This window comes from Ascaphus truei, chromosome 15 (genome assembly GCF_040206685.1).
Source record: "Ascaphus truei isolate aAscTru1 chromosome 15, aAscTru1.hap1, whole genome shotgun sequence".
In the NCBI taxonomy this organism is placed as follows: Eukaryota; Metazoa; Chordata; class Amphibia; order Anura; family Ascaphidae; genus Ascaphus; species Ascaphus truei.
Genome location: NC_134497.1, coordinates 13548485 through 13561882, shown reverse-complemented (window position 1 = coordinate 13561882; position 13398 = coordinate 13548485).

Below are 13398 nucleotides of genomic sequence, written 5' to 3'. Positions count from 1 at the left end.
TGGGCCGCGTGGACCACTCCCCACCCAAATGCCACACCCACACCACAAACATCCCGGGCAACGCCGGGGCTCTCAGCTAGTATGTATATAAGTGTCAAAAAGGAGAGCTATTGAGCGTGGCAAGTGTATACAACAAGCGACAGAGAAGCCCGATGCTACATCCAACCTGACAGAAATACACAGTAAAATACTTATATATTCTCTTGAAAAAGGGTCATTTAGTTTAACCCTTTGGCCAAAGCGTTGTAAGCCTGTGAGCCACGACAAGGCAGACACCTGTTCACAGGTCCTATACAACAAACGAAATGACCCCTTTTCAAGAGAATACATAAGTATTTTACTGTGTATTTTTGTCGTATTGGATGTAGCATCGGGCTTCTCTGTCGCTTGTTGTATACATTTGCCACGCTCAATAGCTCTCCTTTTTGACACTTATACACACATATATATTTTGTGGGGGCTCAGGGGTTCCCCCAAAGAGCTTGCTGGGGTTCTGTGTGTTGTTTGTTAACTTATTCTCAGTTGTCTCAGCTGTTGGAGGTTAGTGGCTCCTCCTTCCCAGGGTTTAAGCCCCTCCCCACTTCCCATGTCAGTAGGTCCTTTTCATTCTACTGGATATAGATCCAATGTTGGTCTTTCTCCCTCCTGATAGAGGTAAATGTGAATTTTAATCCTAATAGAGGTATATTAGTATTTTATCTGGTAGTGTTAGGACTGTGAACTGGGTCTACCTTGTGTGGCTCACAGGCTTACAATGCTCTGGCCAAAGGGTTAAACTAAATGACCCTTTTTCAAGAGAATATATAAGTATTTTACTGTGTATTTTTTGAAGTGAAACTTCTTTAGTGGCACCTCTGATGGGATAAAACTGGATAGATGGGGGGCGAAATGTGAAACGGAAGTGACGTCACGTAATGGATGCCGCTCCGCTCACACGCCCCCTGTCACATGTGGCGGCAGCGGCGGCGATAGCCGCCGGCGCCGCTCCTAATTGCCGCCGCACCCCTCACCCTCCCACACACCCCTCACCCTCCCACACACCCACACCCAGTTGCTCACATGCGGCGGCGATAGCCGCCGCTCCTAACTGCCACGGCGCCGCTGTTCCGCCTCCCGCTGCCATGCCGCGCGCCACGCATGCGCAGAAGCGGCTGGCAGCGGCGCCGTTCCCCGCCCGCTGCCATGCCGATGGACAGGAGGAGGGAGGCCGGCGCCGCTCCTAACAGCCTGGGAACAGGGTGGTTTGAGCGCGCCGCCGGGGGGTGGGGAAGGGGGGAGCTTGAGCGCGCCGCCGGGTTGTGGGGAAGGGGGGAGCTTGAGCGCGCCGCCGGGAGGGGGGGGGTATCTGCTCAGAAGACTCAGACTGAGCCCCCCGGGTCCGCAGCTCCGTCGGAGGTGGGCGGAGTCAGGAGAGAGGGGGCAGGACACAGACAGAGAGACATACGGTACACACAGAGAGATACACATACACTGACAGACACACACACAGACATACACACATTGACTGACACATACACACATTGACTGACACATACACACAATGACACACACACACTTACTCTGACGCACACACACACACTGACTGACACACACACACTTACTCTGACGCACGCACACACTCTGACGCACGCACGCGCACACTCTGACACACACTGACACACTGACGCACGCACGCGCACACTTTGACACACACTGACACACGCACGCACACCCCAGTGATGTACCGAACACCGCCCCTGAATGATGTGCCTATTCCTTCCCCCCCACTGTGAGCTCCCCCACCCGCTCAACATTCATGATGCTGGTACTGCTGCCAATAAACACATACACACACACACTGACGCATGCACACTTTGACGCACGCACACTTTGACACACGCGCACGCACACTGACTGTCACACATACGCACGCACACTGACTGACACACATACGCACTCACACTGACTGACACACATACACTCACTGACCGATACAGAGAGACATTCACACAACACAGAGAGAGAGAGACATACACTGACACACACACACACACACACAATGACTGACACAAATACACACACTGACCGGTACAGATACATACACTGACCGGCACACATACATACACTGACTGACACACACACAAACAAACACATACATACTCACTGACTGACACACTGACACATGTGTGCCGAGCACGCGCGTTATAAGTCAATTTCTGTGACAAAAGTCAAAGAAGTTTCACGTACTATGCGCGTGCACAGCACACACAGCTTTTTTTTTTGTCATATTGGATGTAGCATAGGGCTTCTCTGTCGCTTGTTGTAACCCTAATATACACCCTGACACCCCTCATATACACCTCACACCACTCATACAGTATACACCGCCACCACTAAGATATAACCCCCACACGATTCATATACACTCCCCCCAACATTCATATATAACGCCCACTTGCAGCTTCTTCACCTCCACTGCAAAGGACCGCCACGGTTTCCCACTAGTACTCACGTGCTCCTCGCTGCGACCGCGTGCCAATCATAACCTTTGGTGACGCCGATAGGTTCTGATTGGCCCGTTGGTTGCGGAGAGGAGTGTGCAGGCAGCATGGGGGGGAGGGTGGGAGGTGCAAGCACTGTTTGGGGCCGGGACAACGTCTACCACAACTGTACTGTCCCGGCCAAACTGGTGAAGTTGGGTGGTCAGTATTAATCTCAGTGGGCTTCCCTTTCGTTGGTATAACTGGGGTTACTATCTCCATCAGTTTTGCAAATGGAAGACTTTGATAAATAGAAACACCTTGTTAGATAATAATAATAAAGCATAATAATCAAAATATAGCAAACCTGGCCCTCTGGAGGATTATTTCGTTAGACTTCTCCTGTAGGCAGTATCCGGCTGGAATGGGACATTTGTGGCTCTGTAGGAGATTTTTGACCCGTCATTTTTCAACCAAATTAACATTCACAGAAAAATTGGATCCTGCTTAAATCCACTGAGAACAGGTTACCGCACAGTTAATGCTGCAGCTTCCACCCACACGGCCAGAGCGTGAGGCATCGTTAACTACAACTCAACCCCCTTATAACGCTGTGCTTGGGGTCCAAAGAATCACATCGCGCTATTAGCGGATCGCGTTAGAAATAATGAACAATTGTACGCATTGTACAATAAAGTATTTAAGACCCCAATAATCGTGTTGTAAAGTATTCATAAATACGAAAATTGGGAGCCACGCGTTATAAGCGGATCGCGTTATAACGGATCGCGCTATAACGGGGTTGAGCTGTATATGTTAACCAACCTCCACATCGTACCGCAATCCCACGTTAACGACCATTGCTTTAAATGACTATTAATTACTGTGCGGTAACCCGTATCAGAGGTTGGTTAATCTCCCCCTATATTTTTATACGTACAATAGTCTTGCTTCCTGGAGTGGTGACAGCTGATCTCCCGGCCTCTTGTGTCCCTATTTCTTAATGTATAATTCTGAGCCTTTGATTTTTTATTTTTTTTATTATTCTTTTCATCAGAATAATTTTCCCTGTGAAGATTAAAGATCAAAGAGGTGGAATTGCTCTGAGCTGCCTTTCTGTTGTTTATCCTAAGGACCGTGGCGCGTGTAGGCACAGTGGAAATTTTCTGCCAGCTTCATACAGTCGCTGTGCCGATGGCATAGTCTGGGTCTGAAGAGTCTTTATCCATGGTTGAGACTACACATTAACGGATTATGTACCGGAGCAAATGCAGAACATTGCAACTGAAGATGGTACAGATGTAACTGGCATTGGTGGGAGTTAAAGTCTTTTTATTTTTTTTCTATGAAGTTTAATCATTTCATTTCAGAGTAATATCTTATCAAAGCGGCATACTGTATACGTTTGTATCTAAAAATGCTTTACATGCACTAAGCTCACCATTGTTATGATGTAACCTTGTGTGACATCCATCCATATACCCATCCATCCATGTGTCCATGTATTCATGATCCGTGTGTCCATCCATCCATGTATCCATCCATCCATGTATCCATCCATATACCCATCCATCCATGTGTCCATGTATTCATGCATCCGTGTATCTACCCATTCATGTATCCATCCATCCATCCATGTATTCATCCATCCATGTGTCCATGTATTATTCACGCATCCGTGTATCTATCCATCCATGTATTCATCCATCCATGTGTCCATGTATTATTCACGCATCCGTGTATCTATCCATCCATGTATTCATCCATCCATGTGTCCATGTATTCATGCATCCGTGTATCCACCCATCCAGGTATCGATCCATATATCCATGTATTCATCCATCTGTGTATCCATCCATCCATAAATGTATCCATCTGTCACTTACGGCACACCTGTGAGCAAGTGACTTGTATATGTGACAAGGGTTAATACACACAGCTATCTATCTGATACAACCTTCACCTCGCAAGTTACCTCAAATGAGTGATATCTACCCTCAATCTGTCACAATATATATCTTAACTTGCTGCCACCACAAGAAAAATTATCAAAATATTAATTTGCAGAATCTACAACTACAACAACAACTCTGAATTACATTTTGAGTGTATTATAATGTAACAAGCATTTTTTGTTTCTATAGCAACCATTTACAAAGTCACATCCCCTTCCTCTTCTGAAACAGGCTCTGGCACACCCCTTTTTGAGCCCTAGAGAACGGATCGATCGGCAACTTAGCTAATTACTTATTATTATGTGGATTGTTTTGACGGCTGCTTTAACACTTACAGTAGTTTGTGTTGTCTTTTCTATTTTCACCCATCTTTATTGCAGCAAATAATACCCCCCACCCCCTCATAATATGTTTTTTTGTTGACTTTAGAAGGCCTGTTGGTTCCATGGAGCTCAAGAATGATGCTCCCAACTTCAGGGGGACCGTAAAATAAAAAATTCTGTAGTTTCTAGGGAAACAAACTACAAATATATCTGCGGGGCACAGCAGCTGGGTCATTCGGGATGATTTTGGGGCTCTCTATTGGTGCCCCCCCCGTGGTCATTGTTGTAGTTGTTCTGTAATTGTAGATCCAATGGTGACCACACTGTCCTCCTGGGTTAGTGTACTTCTCCGGGAGTTATGGTCGCTAATTTAGTAGCTACTGGGGGGAGGGGGGTATCCCTGAAAAATAGCCATACGCAGTTTAATTCTGCAGGGTCCCCCTGAGCTACTAAAGTATGAAATCTCCAAAATAAATACGAGCAGTGGATTGCTGCTTCAACTCCTACAAGATCATGGTCATAAGGTCACATATGAACTGCCCTTACAAAAAAGGAAAGGGTTCTTGACAGTAAGGGCAGTTACAATGTGGCATTCATTACCCACGGAGATGGTGATGGCAGATACAATAGATATGTTCAAAAAAAGGTTGGACATCTTTTTAGAAAGGAAAGGTATACAGGGATATACTGCACCGACACACTTTATTCGAGCAAATACCCGGTATGTACCTGGCAGATACCTGGAATGCGCCGCTCCTCACCTCTGACAAGCCCCGTTGCATTTGCCTTCCCAGCCTGGGTTCATGCCTGGCTGACGGGCGGCTGATCTGTTAAATGATAATGATTAGGATTTAATAGGCTGCAATGCTTCGCGTGTCTACCAGATGGCATAAATTCATGAATTGTAATGCAGTATATATATATGTATTGTGCAGTATTGCAGCCAGCGGGAATAAAATGCTTCAATCCCTGCCGGAAAATAACTCAATGCACTCGGGCAGAAAACAGTCACAAACCTCAATACACCCGGGTATACCCGAATTCGAGGGACTAGCCGAGCTCGAATAAAGTGTGTCGCCAGTGTACCAAATAAGTAAACATGGGAAGGATTTTGATCCAGGGAGAAATCCGATTGCCAATTCTTGGAGTCAGGAAGGAATTTATTCTCCCCTTATGAGATATCATTAGATGATGTGTCACTGGGGTTGTGCGTTTGCTTCCTCTGGATCAATAAGTAAGTATAGATATAGGATAAAGTATCTGTCATCTAAATTTAGCATAGGTTGGACTTGATGTCCTTTTTCAACCTCATCTACTACAGTATGTACTATGGTCCTATATGTGGCAGACACATTAACCTGGTCACTGTGTCTAGGACTCTTTGGCCCTACATGGCACGTACTCTTTAACCCATTAAACAGTCTCCATACTGTACTTCATATTGTGGGTGTTGAGGATGGGGGTGTAGTAGGCTTGGCTGCGGTGCTGAGAACGACAAAGAATAAAGCCCATTATAGAGAGAGGACACGGTCCCTCAAATAGCTGGAGCCAGCCTCGATTCCATCTGCAGCAGGGACGGCCAACTCCAGTCCTCAAGAGCCACCAACAGGTCAGTTTTTTCAGGATAACCCTGCGTCAGCACAAGCGGCTCAATCATAATGGCCGAGCCACTGATTGAGCCACCTGTGCTGAAGCAGGGATAGCCTGGAAAAACCTGACCTCTTGGTGGCTCTCTTTATCTACAGTATGATGGTAACACAACTGCAACACGCACTGCACAGCCCATTCCCAGAGCAGGATTTTTACTTTCCCACGTTCATTTTAACCGAGGGGTTTCAATTCCCACTACAAGGAAACGATAAAGTTGTTATTCATGGTCTGGTTTTCGGGCGCAGCGGCCTGAAATGTGTTATTCAGCTTACAAAAGAGGCTGGGAACATCTGAGCGGTTAAAGAAGAGGCTCGATTGTTTCAGCTGCTTTTTATTTAAGTTGGCCAAATAAGGATATTCTCCGGAGTTTGCACTTTTTTCCCCCCAAGACCTGAAAATGGTAAGTTTGCAGCAGAAACAAAAACAAGGACTTTTTTGGGGGGAGGGAAAGGGGGGGGGGTGTTGGTTAAAATTACTTGAATAACCGCGACACTTAACGACCAGAGAGCGAATACGGGGCAGATTTTGGTCACTTCCCGGTGCTGTCTGCTCATCTAGCTGTACTGTTCTAATTAGTGACGTAGAATGAGGGTGGCAAGTAAGGAAAATATTTGGGGGGTCTCGCAGAGAATATTGAGCCCGGGTCTGGCAAACCTGATGGCGAATATGTGGCATGGGGTCGCGTATGCTCGTAGGCGGAAAATACGATGTCATGCCTATTAACACTTCAAAAATAGACAATCACATTCAAGTTTCTTTCATAATGGAGACAATGCAGATATCTCATGGTTCTCTGTTACCTTATCCTAGAGGTGCTCAAATCCAGTCCTCAAGCCCCCCCCCACCCACCCCAACAGGTCAGGTTTTCAGGATATCTCAGCTTCAGCACAGGTGGCTTAATCAGTCCCTGCTTCAGCACAGGTGGCTCAATCAGAGGCTCAGCCCAAGGTAAGCCCTGAACCTTACCCTAATAAACCCTCATCTTAAGCCCTAATAGTAATGCTACCCCCTACCCTAAAACCTTAACCCCATACCCAACCCCTTATCCTAAAAGCCCTTACCCTAATTCCCTACTCTAAAAACCTAACCCTTTGCCCAAAACGCCCTATCCTTAACTGCCCACCCTAACGGCTAACACCCCTTACATTAACTTACCCTATTGGAGAAGCAGCCGGTGGCAGGGTGTCCAGCGGTGGAACGGCTGCAGCAAAGGGTCCCTCGGCGACCACAATGCCGGCGCCGACTTGGACCGCGGCAAAACGGCCGTGACCAACGGTCTGGTTCCGGCCTGTTGGTGCTCAGGTTCCCCCCTACCCCTCCCTGTCGAGCACAGAAAAAAAATCTACCAGAAGTATGTCGGACCGAGACTCCAAAAAAAAGGTCAAAACGACCAGTAAATGTATGGAAAAGTGATTTAATGTAAGCTAAAGCCAATAATTATGCAAAAACAGCACCATCGGAAAAAAATTGAATTGACTACATTCCTACAGCAAACGGCAGAGCAACGCTGGCGTCTTATGGCACTTTATTTATTATTTATTTATTTATAAAATATTTTACCAGGAAGTAATACATTGAGAGTTACCTCTCGTTTTCAGGTATGTCCTGGGCACAGAGTAAAACAAATAATACATGGTTACAAGTACAGTTACATAAATGAACAGGGTATACATTATATACAAGACATTGCGTGCAGTTAAAGAAAATATATATTATGAGCGTATGAAACAGTTACAGACCAGATTAAAGTGTGAGACAGCCTTAGATTTGAAAGAACTTAAACTGGTGGTGGATGTGAGAGTCTCTGGTAGGTTGTTCCAGTTTTTGGGTGCACGGTAAGAGAAGGAGGAGCGGCCGGATACTTTGTTGAGCCTTGGGACCATGAACAGTCTTTTGGAGTCAGATCTCAGATGATAAGTGATGTGTGTGGTAGGGGTGAGGAGCTTGTTCAGATAGCTGGGTAGCTTGCCCATGAAGAATTTAAAGGCAAGACAGGAAAGGTGAACTTTGCGCCTAGACTCTAGTGATGACCAATCTAGTTCTTTGAGCATTTCGCAGTGATGTGTGTTGTAGTTGTATTGGAGAACAAAATGACAAATTGAATTGTAGAGGGTGTCAAGTTTGCTAAGGTGGGTTTGAGGTGCCGAGCCATATACTATGTCTCCATAGTCAATAATTGGCATTAGCATCTGCTGTGCGATACACTTTCTGACCAGGAGACTTAGGGAGGATTTCTTCCTGTAAAGTACCCCTAGTTTGGCATAGGTCTTGGTTATCAGGATATCAATGTGCACCCCGAATGTTAAGTGGGAGTCAAACCATAAGCCCAGGTATTTAAAACTAATGACAGGGGTTAGGGTGGTGTTAGCGTTGGTTCTAATCAGGAGCTCAGTCACTGGAAGCTTTAAAAATTTAGTCTTGATCCCAAATACCATTGTTTTACAGTCTTGTCAGTGTTTAAAAACAGTTTGTTTTGGGAAATCCAGTTTTCGAGTCTCAAAAAGTTAGACTGAAGTATGTGTTGAAGGTCAGAGAGGCTATGGCTGTGTGCATATAGGATTGTGTCGTCTGCATACATGTGTATTGAGGCTTCCTTACAAGCTGTGGGAAGATCATTAATGAACACTGAGAAGAGTAGGGGCCCCAGAACAGAGCCTTGCGGGACACCACAGGTGATGTCCAGGGGGTTGGAGTTAGAGCCTAAGATGGACACATGTTGGGACCTTCCTGATAGGTAGGACTGAAACCAGTTTAAAGCATGCTTCCCTATTCCGGAGCTCTTGAGTTTGTTAAGCAGGATAGCATGATCAACTGTGTCAAAAGCCTTTGCAAAATCTAGGAATACTGCACCAGTGAGTTGTCCCCGTTCCATTCCACACTGGATTTCATTGCAAACTTTTAGCAGGGTAGTTACGGTGGAGTGTTTGGGACGAAATCCAGATTGGAAGTGGCTAGGGAAATTTGTCTTGGTATAGAAATCGCTTAATTGGGAGTGGACACATTTTTCCATGACTTTGGATAGAATTGGGAGAAGTGAGACTGGCCTGTAGTTTGAGACAGTGTTTTTGTCCCCACTTTTGAAAATTGGGACAACTCTGGCAGTTTTCCAGGTCTTAGGGATATGGCCTGCAGACAGGATAGAGTTGACTATGGACGCAATTGGTTTGGCAATGGCTGGGGCACCAAGTCGTAGGAACCTAGATTGTAGTAAGTCAGGTCCACATTGGCTGCTTAGTTTTAGTTTGAGGAGCGCTTGTATAATCTCCTCTTCAGATACTGGGCCAAATTGAAAATTGTGGGCAGTGTTGGGAGGGGGTGGGACTATAGGGGTACTCCCAGGATGAGATTCAGGTTTGTGGTTTGGGCTGCGTTGCTAATAAGTTGGTGGCACACCCCACAAAGTAATCATTGAATGCATTTGCAATGTCAATGGGGTTTGTCAGAGTAATATCCCCCTTAGTGATATTACTTGGTGGTTGATGGTTAGGAGGCTGGAATATATTGTTGATAACCTTCCAGAAGTTGGCTGGGTTTGATGTATTTTGGTGGAGATTGTCAGAGTAATATTGTGCTTTTGCATGCCTTGTGCACATGTTCCGCAGGCATCTGTAGTGATTGAGTTCCTTGGTAGTGCCAGTTACTTTGTAGCTTTTCCACAAGGTATCCCTGAGCTGGTAGAGTGCAATAAGGTCAGTTGTAACCCATGGAAAGTGGGCCCCCCGTACCCTTATTTTGCGTAGTGGAGCATGGGTATCGCAGAGTTTTAAGAACTCGGATTGGAAATAGTCGAGCGCAGAATCAGGGTCGGGAATTAAATCGATTCTGTGCCATGGGTAGTTGGTAAGGTCATCCAGAAACTGTTGTGGGTTAAAGTTTTTAAATGTTCTAGTGAGGAGAACTTTAGGGCTTGAATGGGGCGGTTTAATTTTCCTTACACAGTACACTATTGCACGGTCACTGAAAATGTCAGGAAGGATGCCAGAGGATTGGATTCTGCTGGGGTTTGAGGAGAGAATTCAGTCTAGCAAGGAATGATTATGCGATTTTAGGTTTATCCGTGAGGGTTGGGAAATGAGTTGTGATAGGTTAAGTGACTTGAGTTGTATCTGGATTTTGTGGTTTTTAGGGTCAAGCCAATTGAAGTTGAAATCCACAAGAACTAGCAGCTCACTCTTCTCATTCAGAGAGGAAATGGAGCAAAAAATTGGGTGATATCAGTCAGGGATTGTAGAGGGGCTTTAGGGGGGCGGTAGATGCCAGCAAGCAAGATGGGCTTAGAAAAGGGGAGGCAGATTCTGCCAACTAGGATTTCAAAAGAGGGTGGGCTTGGGGGGCAATTTAACAGTGTAAATTGTAAGGTGTCTGCAATATAAAATAACACCCCTCCTCCTCTCTTTGACCTATTGTCACGGTAGCTTGCGACAGGCTGTAATTTTACACCAAAAATTATATATATAAATATATATATATACCTGGGTTTGAACTGGGACGAGACTTAGATATGATAAATAGAATTTATTCCTTGATAAAGGTGAACACAACAGATTATACAATAACAGGCAAAATATAGACACTTACGTAAAAGATGAAAATAATGAAAACAGTCCCATCTGAACTGGCAGTTTCATCCAGCAATCAGCCCAAGACATTGCATGGCGACCAAAAATGAAGACAAAGGATAGATGGGAAACAGCAGGTTATAAACCCTTTGTCCCTCTATCTGTAACATTAAGACCCTGGGATTGGTTTGCAATTATCTCCAGCCAATCTTTGGTGGGGGAATACATTTTAGGACAGGCCCCCCTGCTAGCTGGCACATCTGCAGTAGAACTCTGGGGTCTCCTTTCTGAGGCCCCACATGTGCAAATGGAATGCCAGGCCAGCTACCCCTCCGGATCTTGGACAAGATAACCTGTGTTGGACAGTGATAAGTGGGACACTTAAACTGCTATGGTATGCGCCTCCCCCATACTCACAGACAGGGAGGGTAATAAAACCTTTTGAACAAAACTTAAGTTCTAGCCATTGGGACTCTAGCTTGGGGTAGCCCCCCATCAATAAACCCTTTGAAGTCCAGATTTCCTTAAAGGACATAATACAGTGGGATTTCCTTAAACTGTAGCTCATTAACCCCTTAAGTCCCAGTGGGTGGGTTATGCAGACCCTGATCCAGCAACAACATCATTTACACAGGGGAATAAGCATTTTCATGTTATTTAGCAAGGGTTAAGTCACAGTTCTGGGCCTCAGCCCAGTTAACCCCTTGTCTCCCTGGCGAGGTTAGAGGGGGGCCCTTGGGGGGTAACCCCGTTAATCCCGGGCCAAACCCTCCCTACCGCCACACCTCCCCTGCTCAAGGGCCCCTGGTACCCCAGCGGCCTCCCCATGGCCCTGGGATACCACTGGCGCTCTTGACGCACTCAATACGTCCTGAGGGATTGGCCTGGCAAAATTGTCCTCCGGCATTGACCAGTACACAGTGGATTGTAAAGTCCAGTTCCTGCAACGCCGGGCATTTTCCTTTGCCTCCCTCTGCCCCCCACCCAGTGCCTTGGGAACCAAGTCCATGGTGAAAGGGGCTCCTGTGCAGTCCAGGCTGCACACTGCCCAGAGACTGGCATGTCTCTGCATCTGCAGGAGACCAGCTATCCAGCACAGACCGTCGCTTTCCTGTCAACCAAGTCTGGGACAGGGTTATGTCACTATTCTGTAGGTACTCTACCTGCCCTGGCTCTGTGCCACCCTGTAGCTGCTCCGCCATACTCCTGACTCTCCTCCCTGGCTGCCTATCTACCCACAGCCCTTCCTTTGGGGACCCGGGGAAATCTGTCAGGGGGGTCACTCCTGGCCTGTCATAGCAAGGGACTTTCTGCCTACCTAGCCCATCCCTAGCTTCTGCCAGCTGCCTGACACCCCACTGACCTCCTATCTCCCCCTGCTCCACGGTGCCTCCCTGCCTAGCCTCCCCTAGGCCCAGCACCTCAGCCTGCTGCTTACCTCCCTGCAGCCCACCTGCACTCCTCTCCTCCCTGGGCAATCCTACCCTAGACCCTGGAACTACCTGAGTGCACCTACCTCCCTGACCTTGTCTCCCCCTTACCAGGGATGAGCTCAGGGGCACCTCTCCAGATGCAACCGCCTTAGCGCTTGGCTGGCAGGTATCCCTGGGGTGGCAAAAACTGGCCACTGCCCATGATACCCCCAGCCCATAGCCAGGCTGCAACAGGGGGTTGCTGATCTGAGAAACCCCCTGGGGCTCTGCCAGGGTAACGGGAAACTCTAGCGTCACTACCTGATGCTTTCCCTCCCTGGCTACCACTAGCCCTCATTCTCTCACTGAGATCTGCTGCGGGCTACCTACCTGCAGCCTCCCCTCACTCCGCTTCTCCCTAGCTAATCCTAACCTGGATCCTAGGGACACCTGAGTGAGGCCATCTCCCTGACACTGTCTCCCCATTACCGGGGATGAGCTCAGGGTTGCTGGTGCAGATGCACCCACCTTAGCTCCTGGCTGGCAGGTGATCTGGGGGTGGTCTAACTTTGCCACAACCCCGAACACCTCCAGCCCATAGCAAGGCTGCAACAGTGGGACTCTCAACTGAGGGTCCCCTTGCCGCTCCGCCAAGGTAATGGGGAAATCTGGCTGGCTCACTTGCTGCCCTCCCTCCCCGGTTCCCACTGGCCCACCCAACCCTCTCCCAGGCAATCCTACCCTAGAGCTGGGTGCTAACGGGGCGAGCCCCTCTCCCTGAAGCTGTGCCCCCATTACCGGAGGTGAGCTCAGGGTTGCTGGTGCAGATGCACCCACCTTAGCTCCTGCCTGGCAGGTAATGCGGGGGTGGTCTAACTTTGCCACAACCCCTGATACCTCCAGCCCAGAGCAAGGCTGCAACAGTGGGACTCTTAACTGAGGGTCCCCTTGCCGCTCCGCCAAGGTAATGGGGAAATCTGGCTGGCTCACTTGCTGCCCTTCCTTCCCCTCCCCTGGTACTCCTATCTCCTGCCACCCCC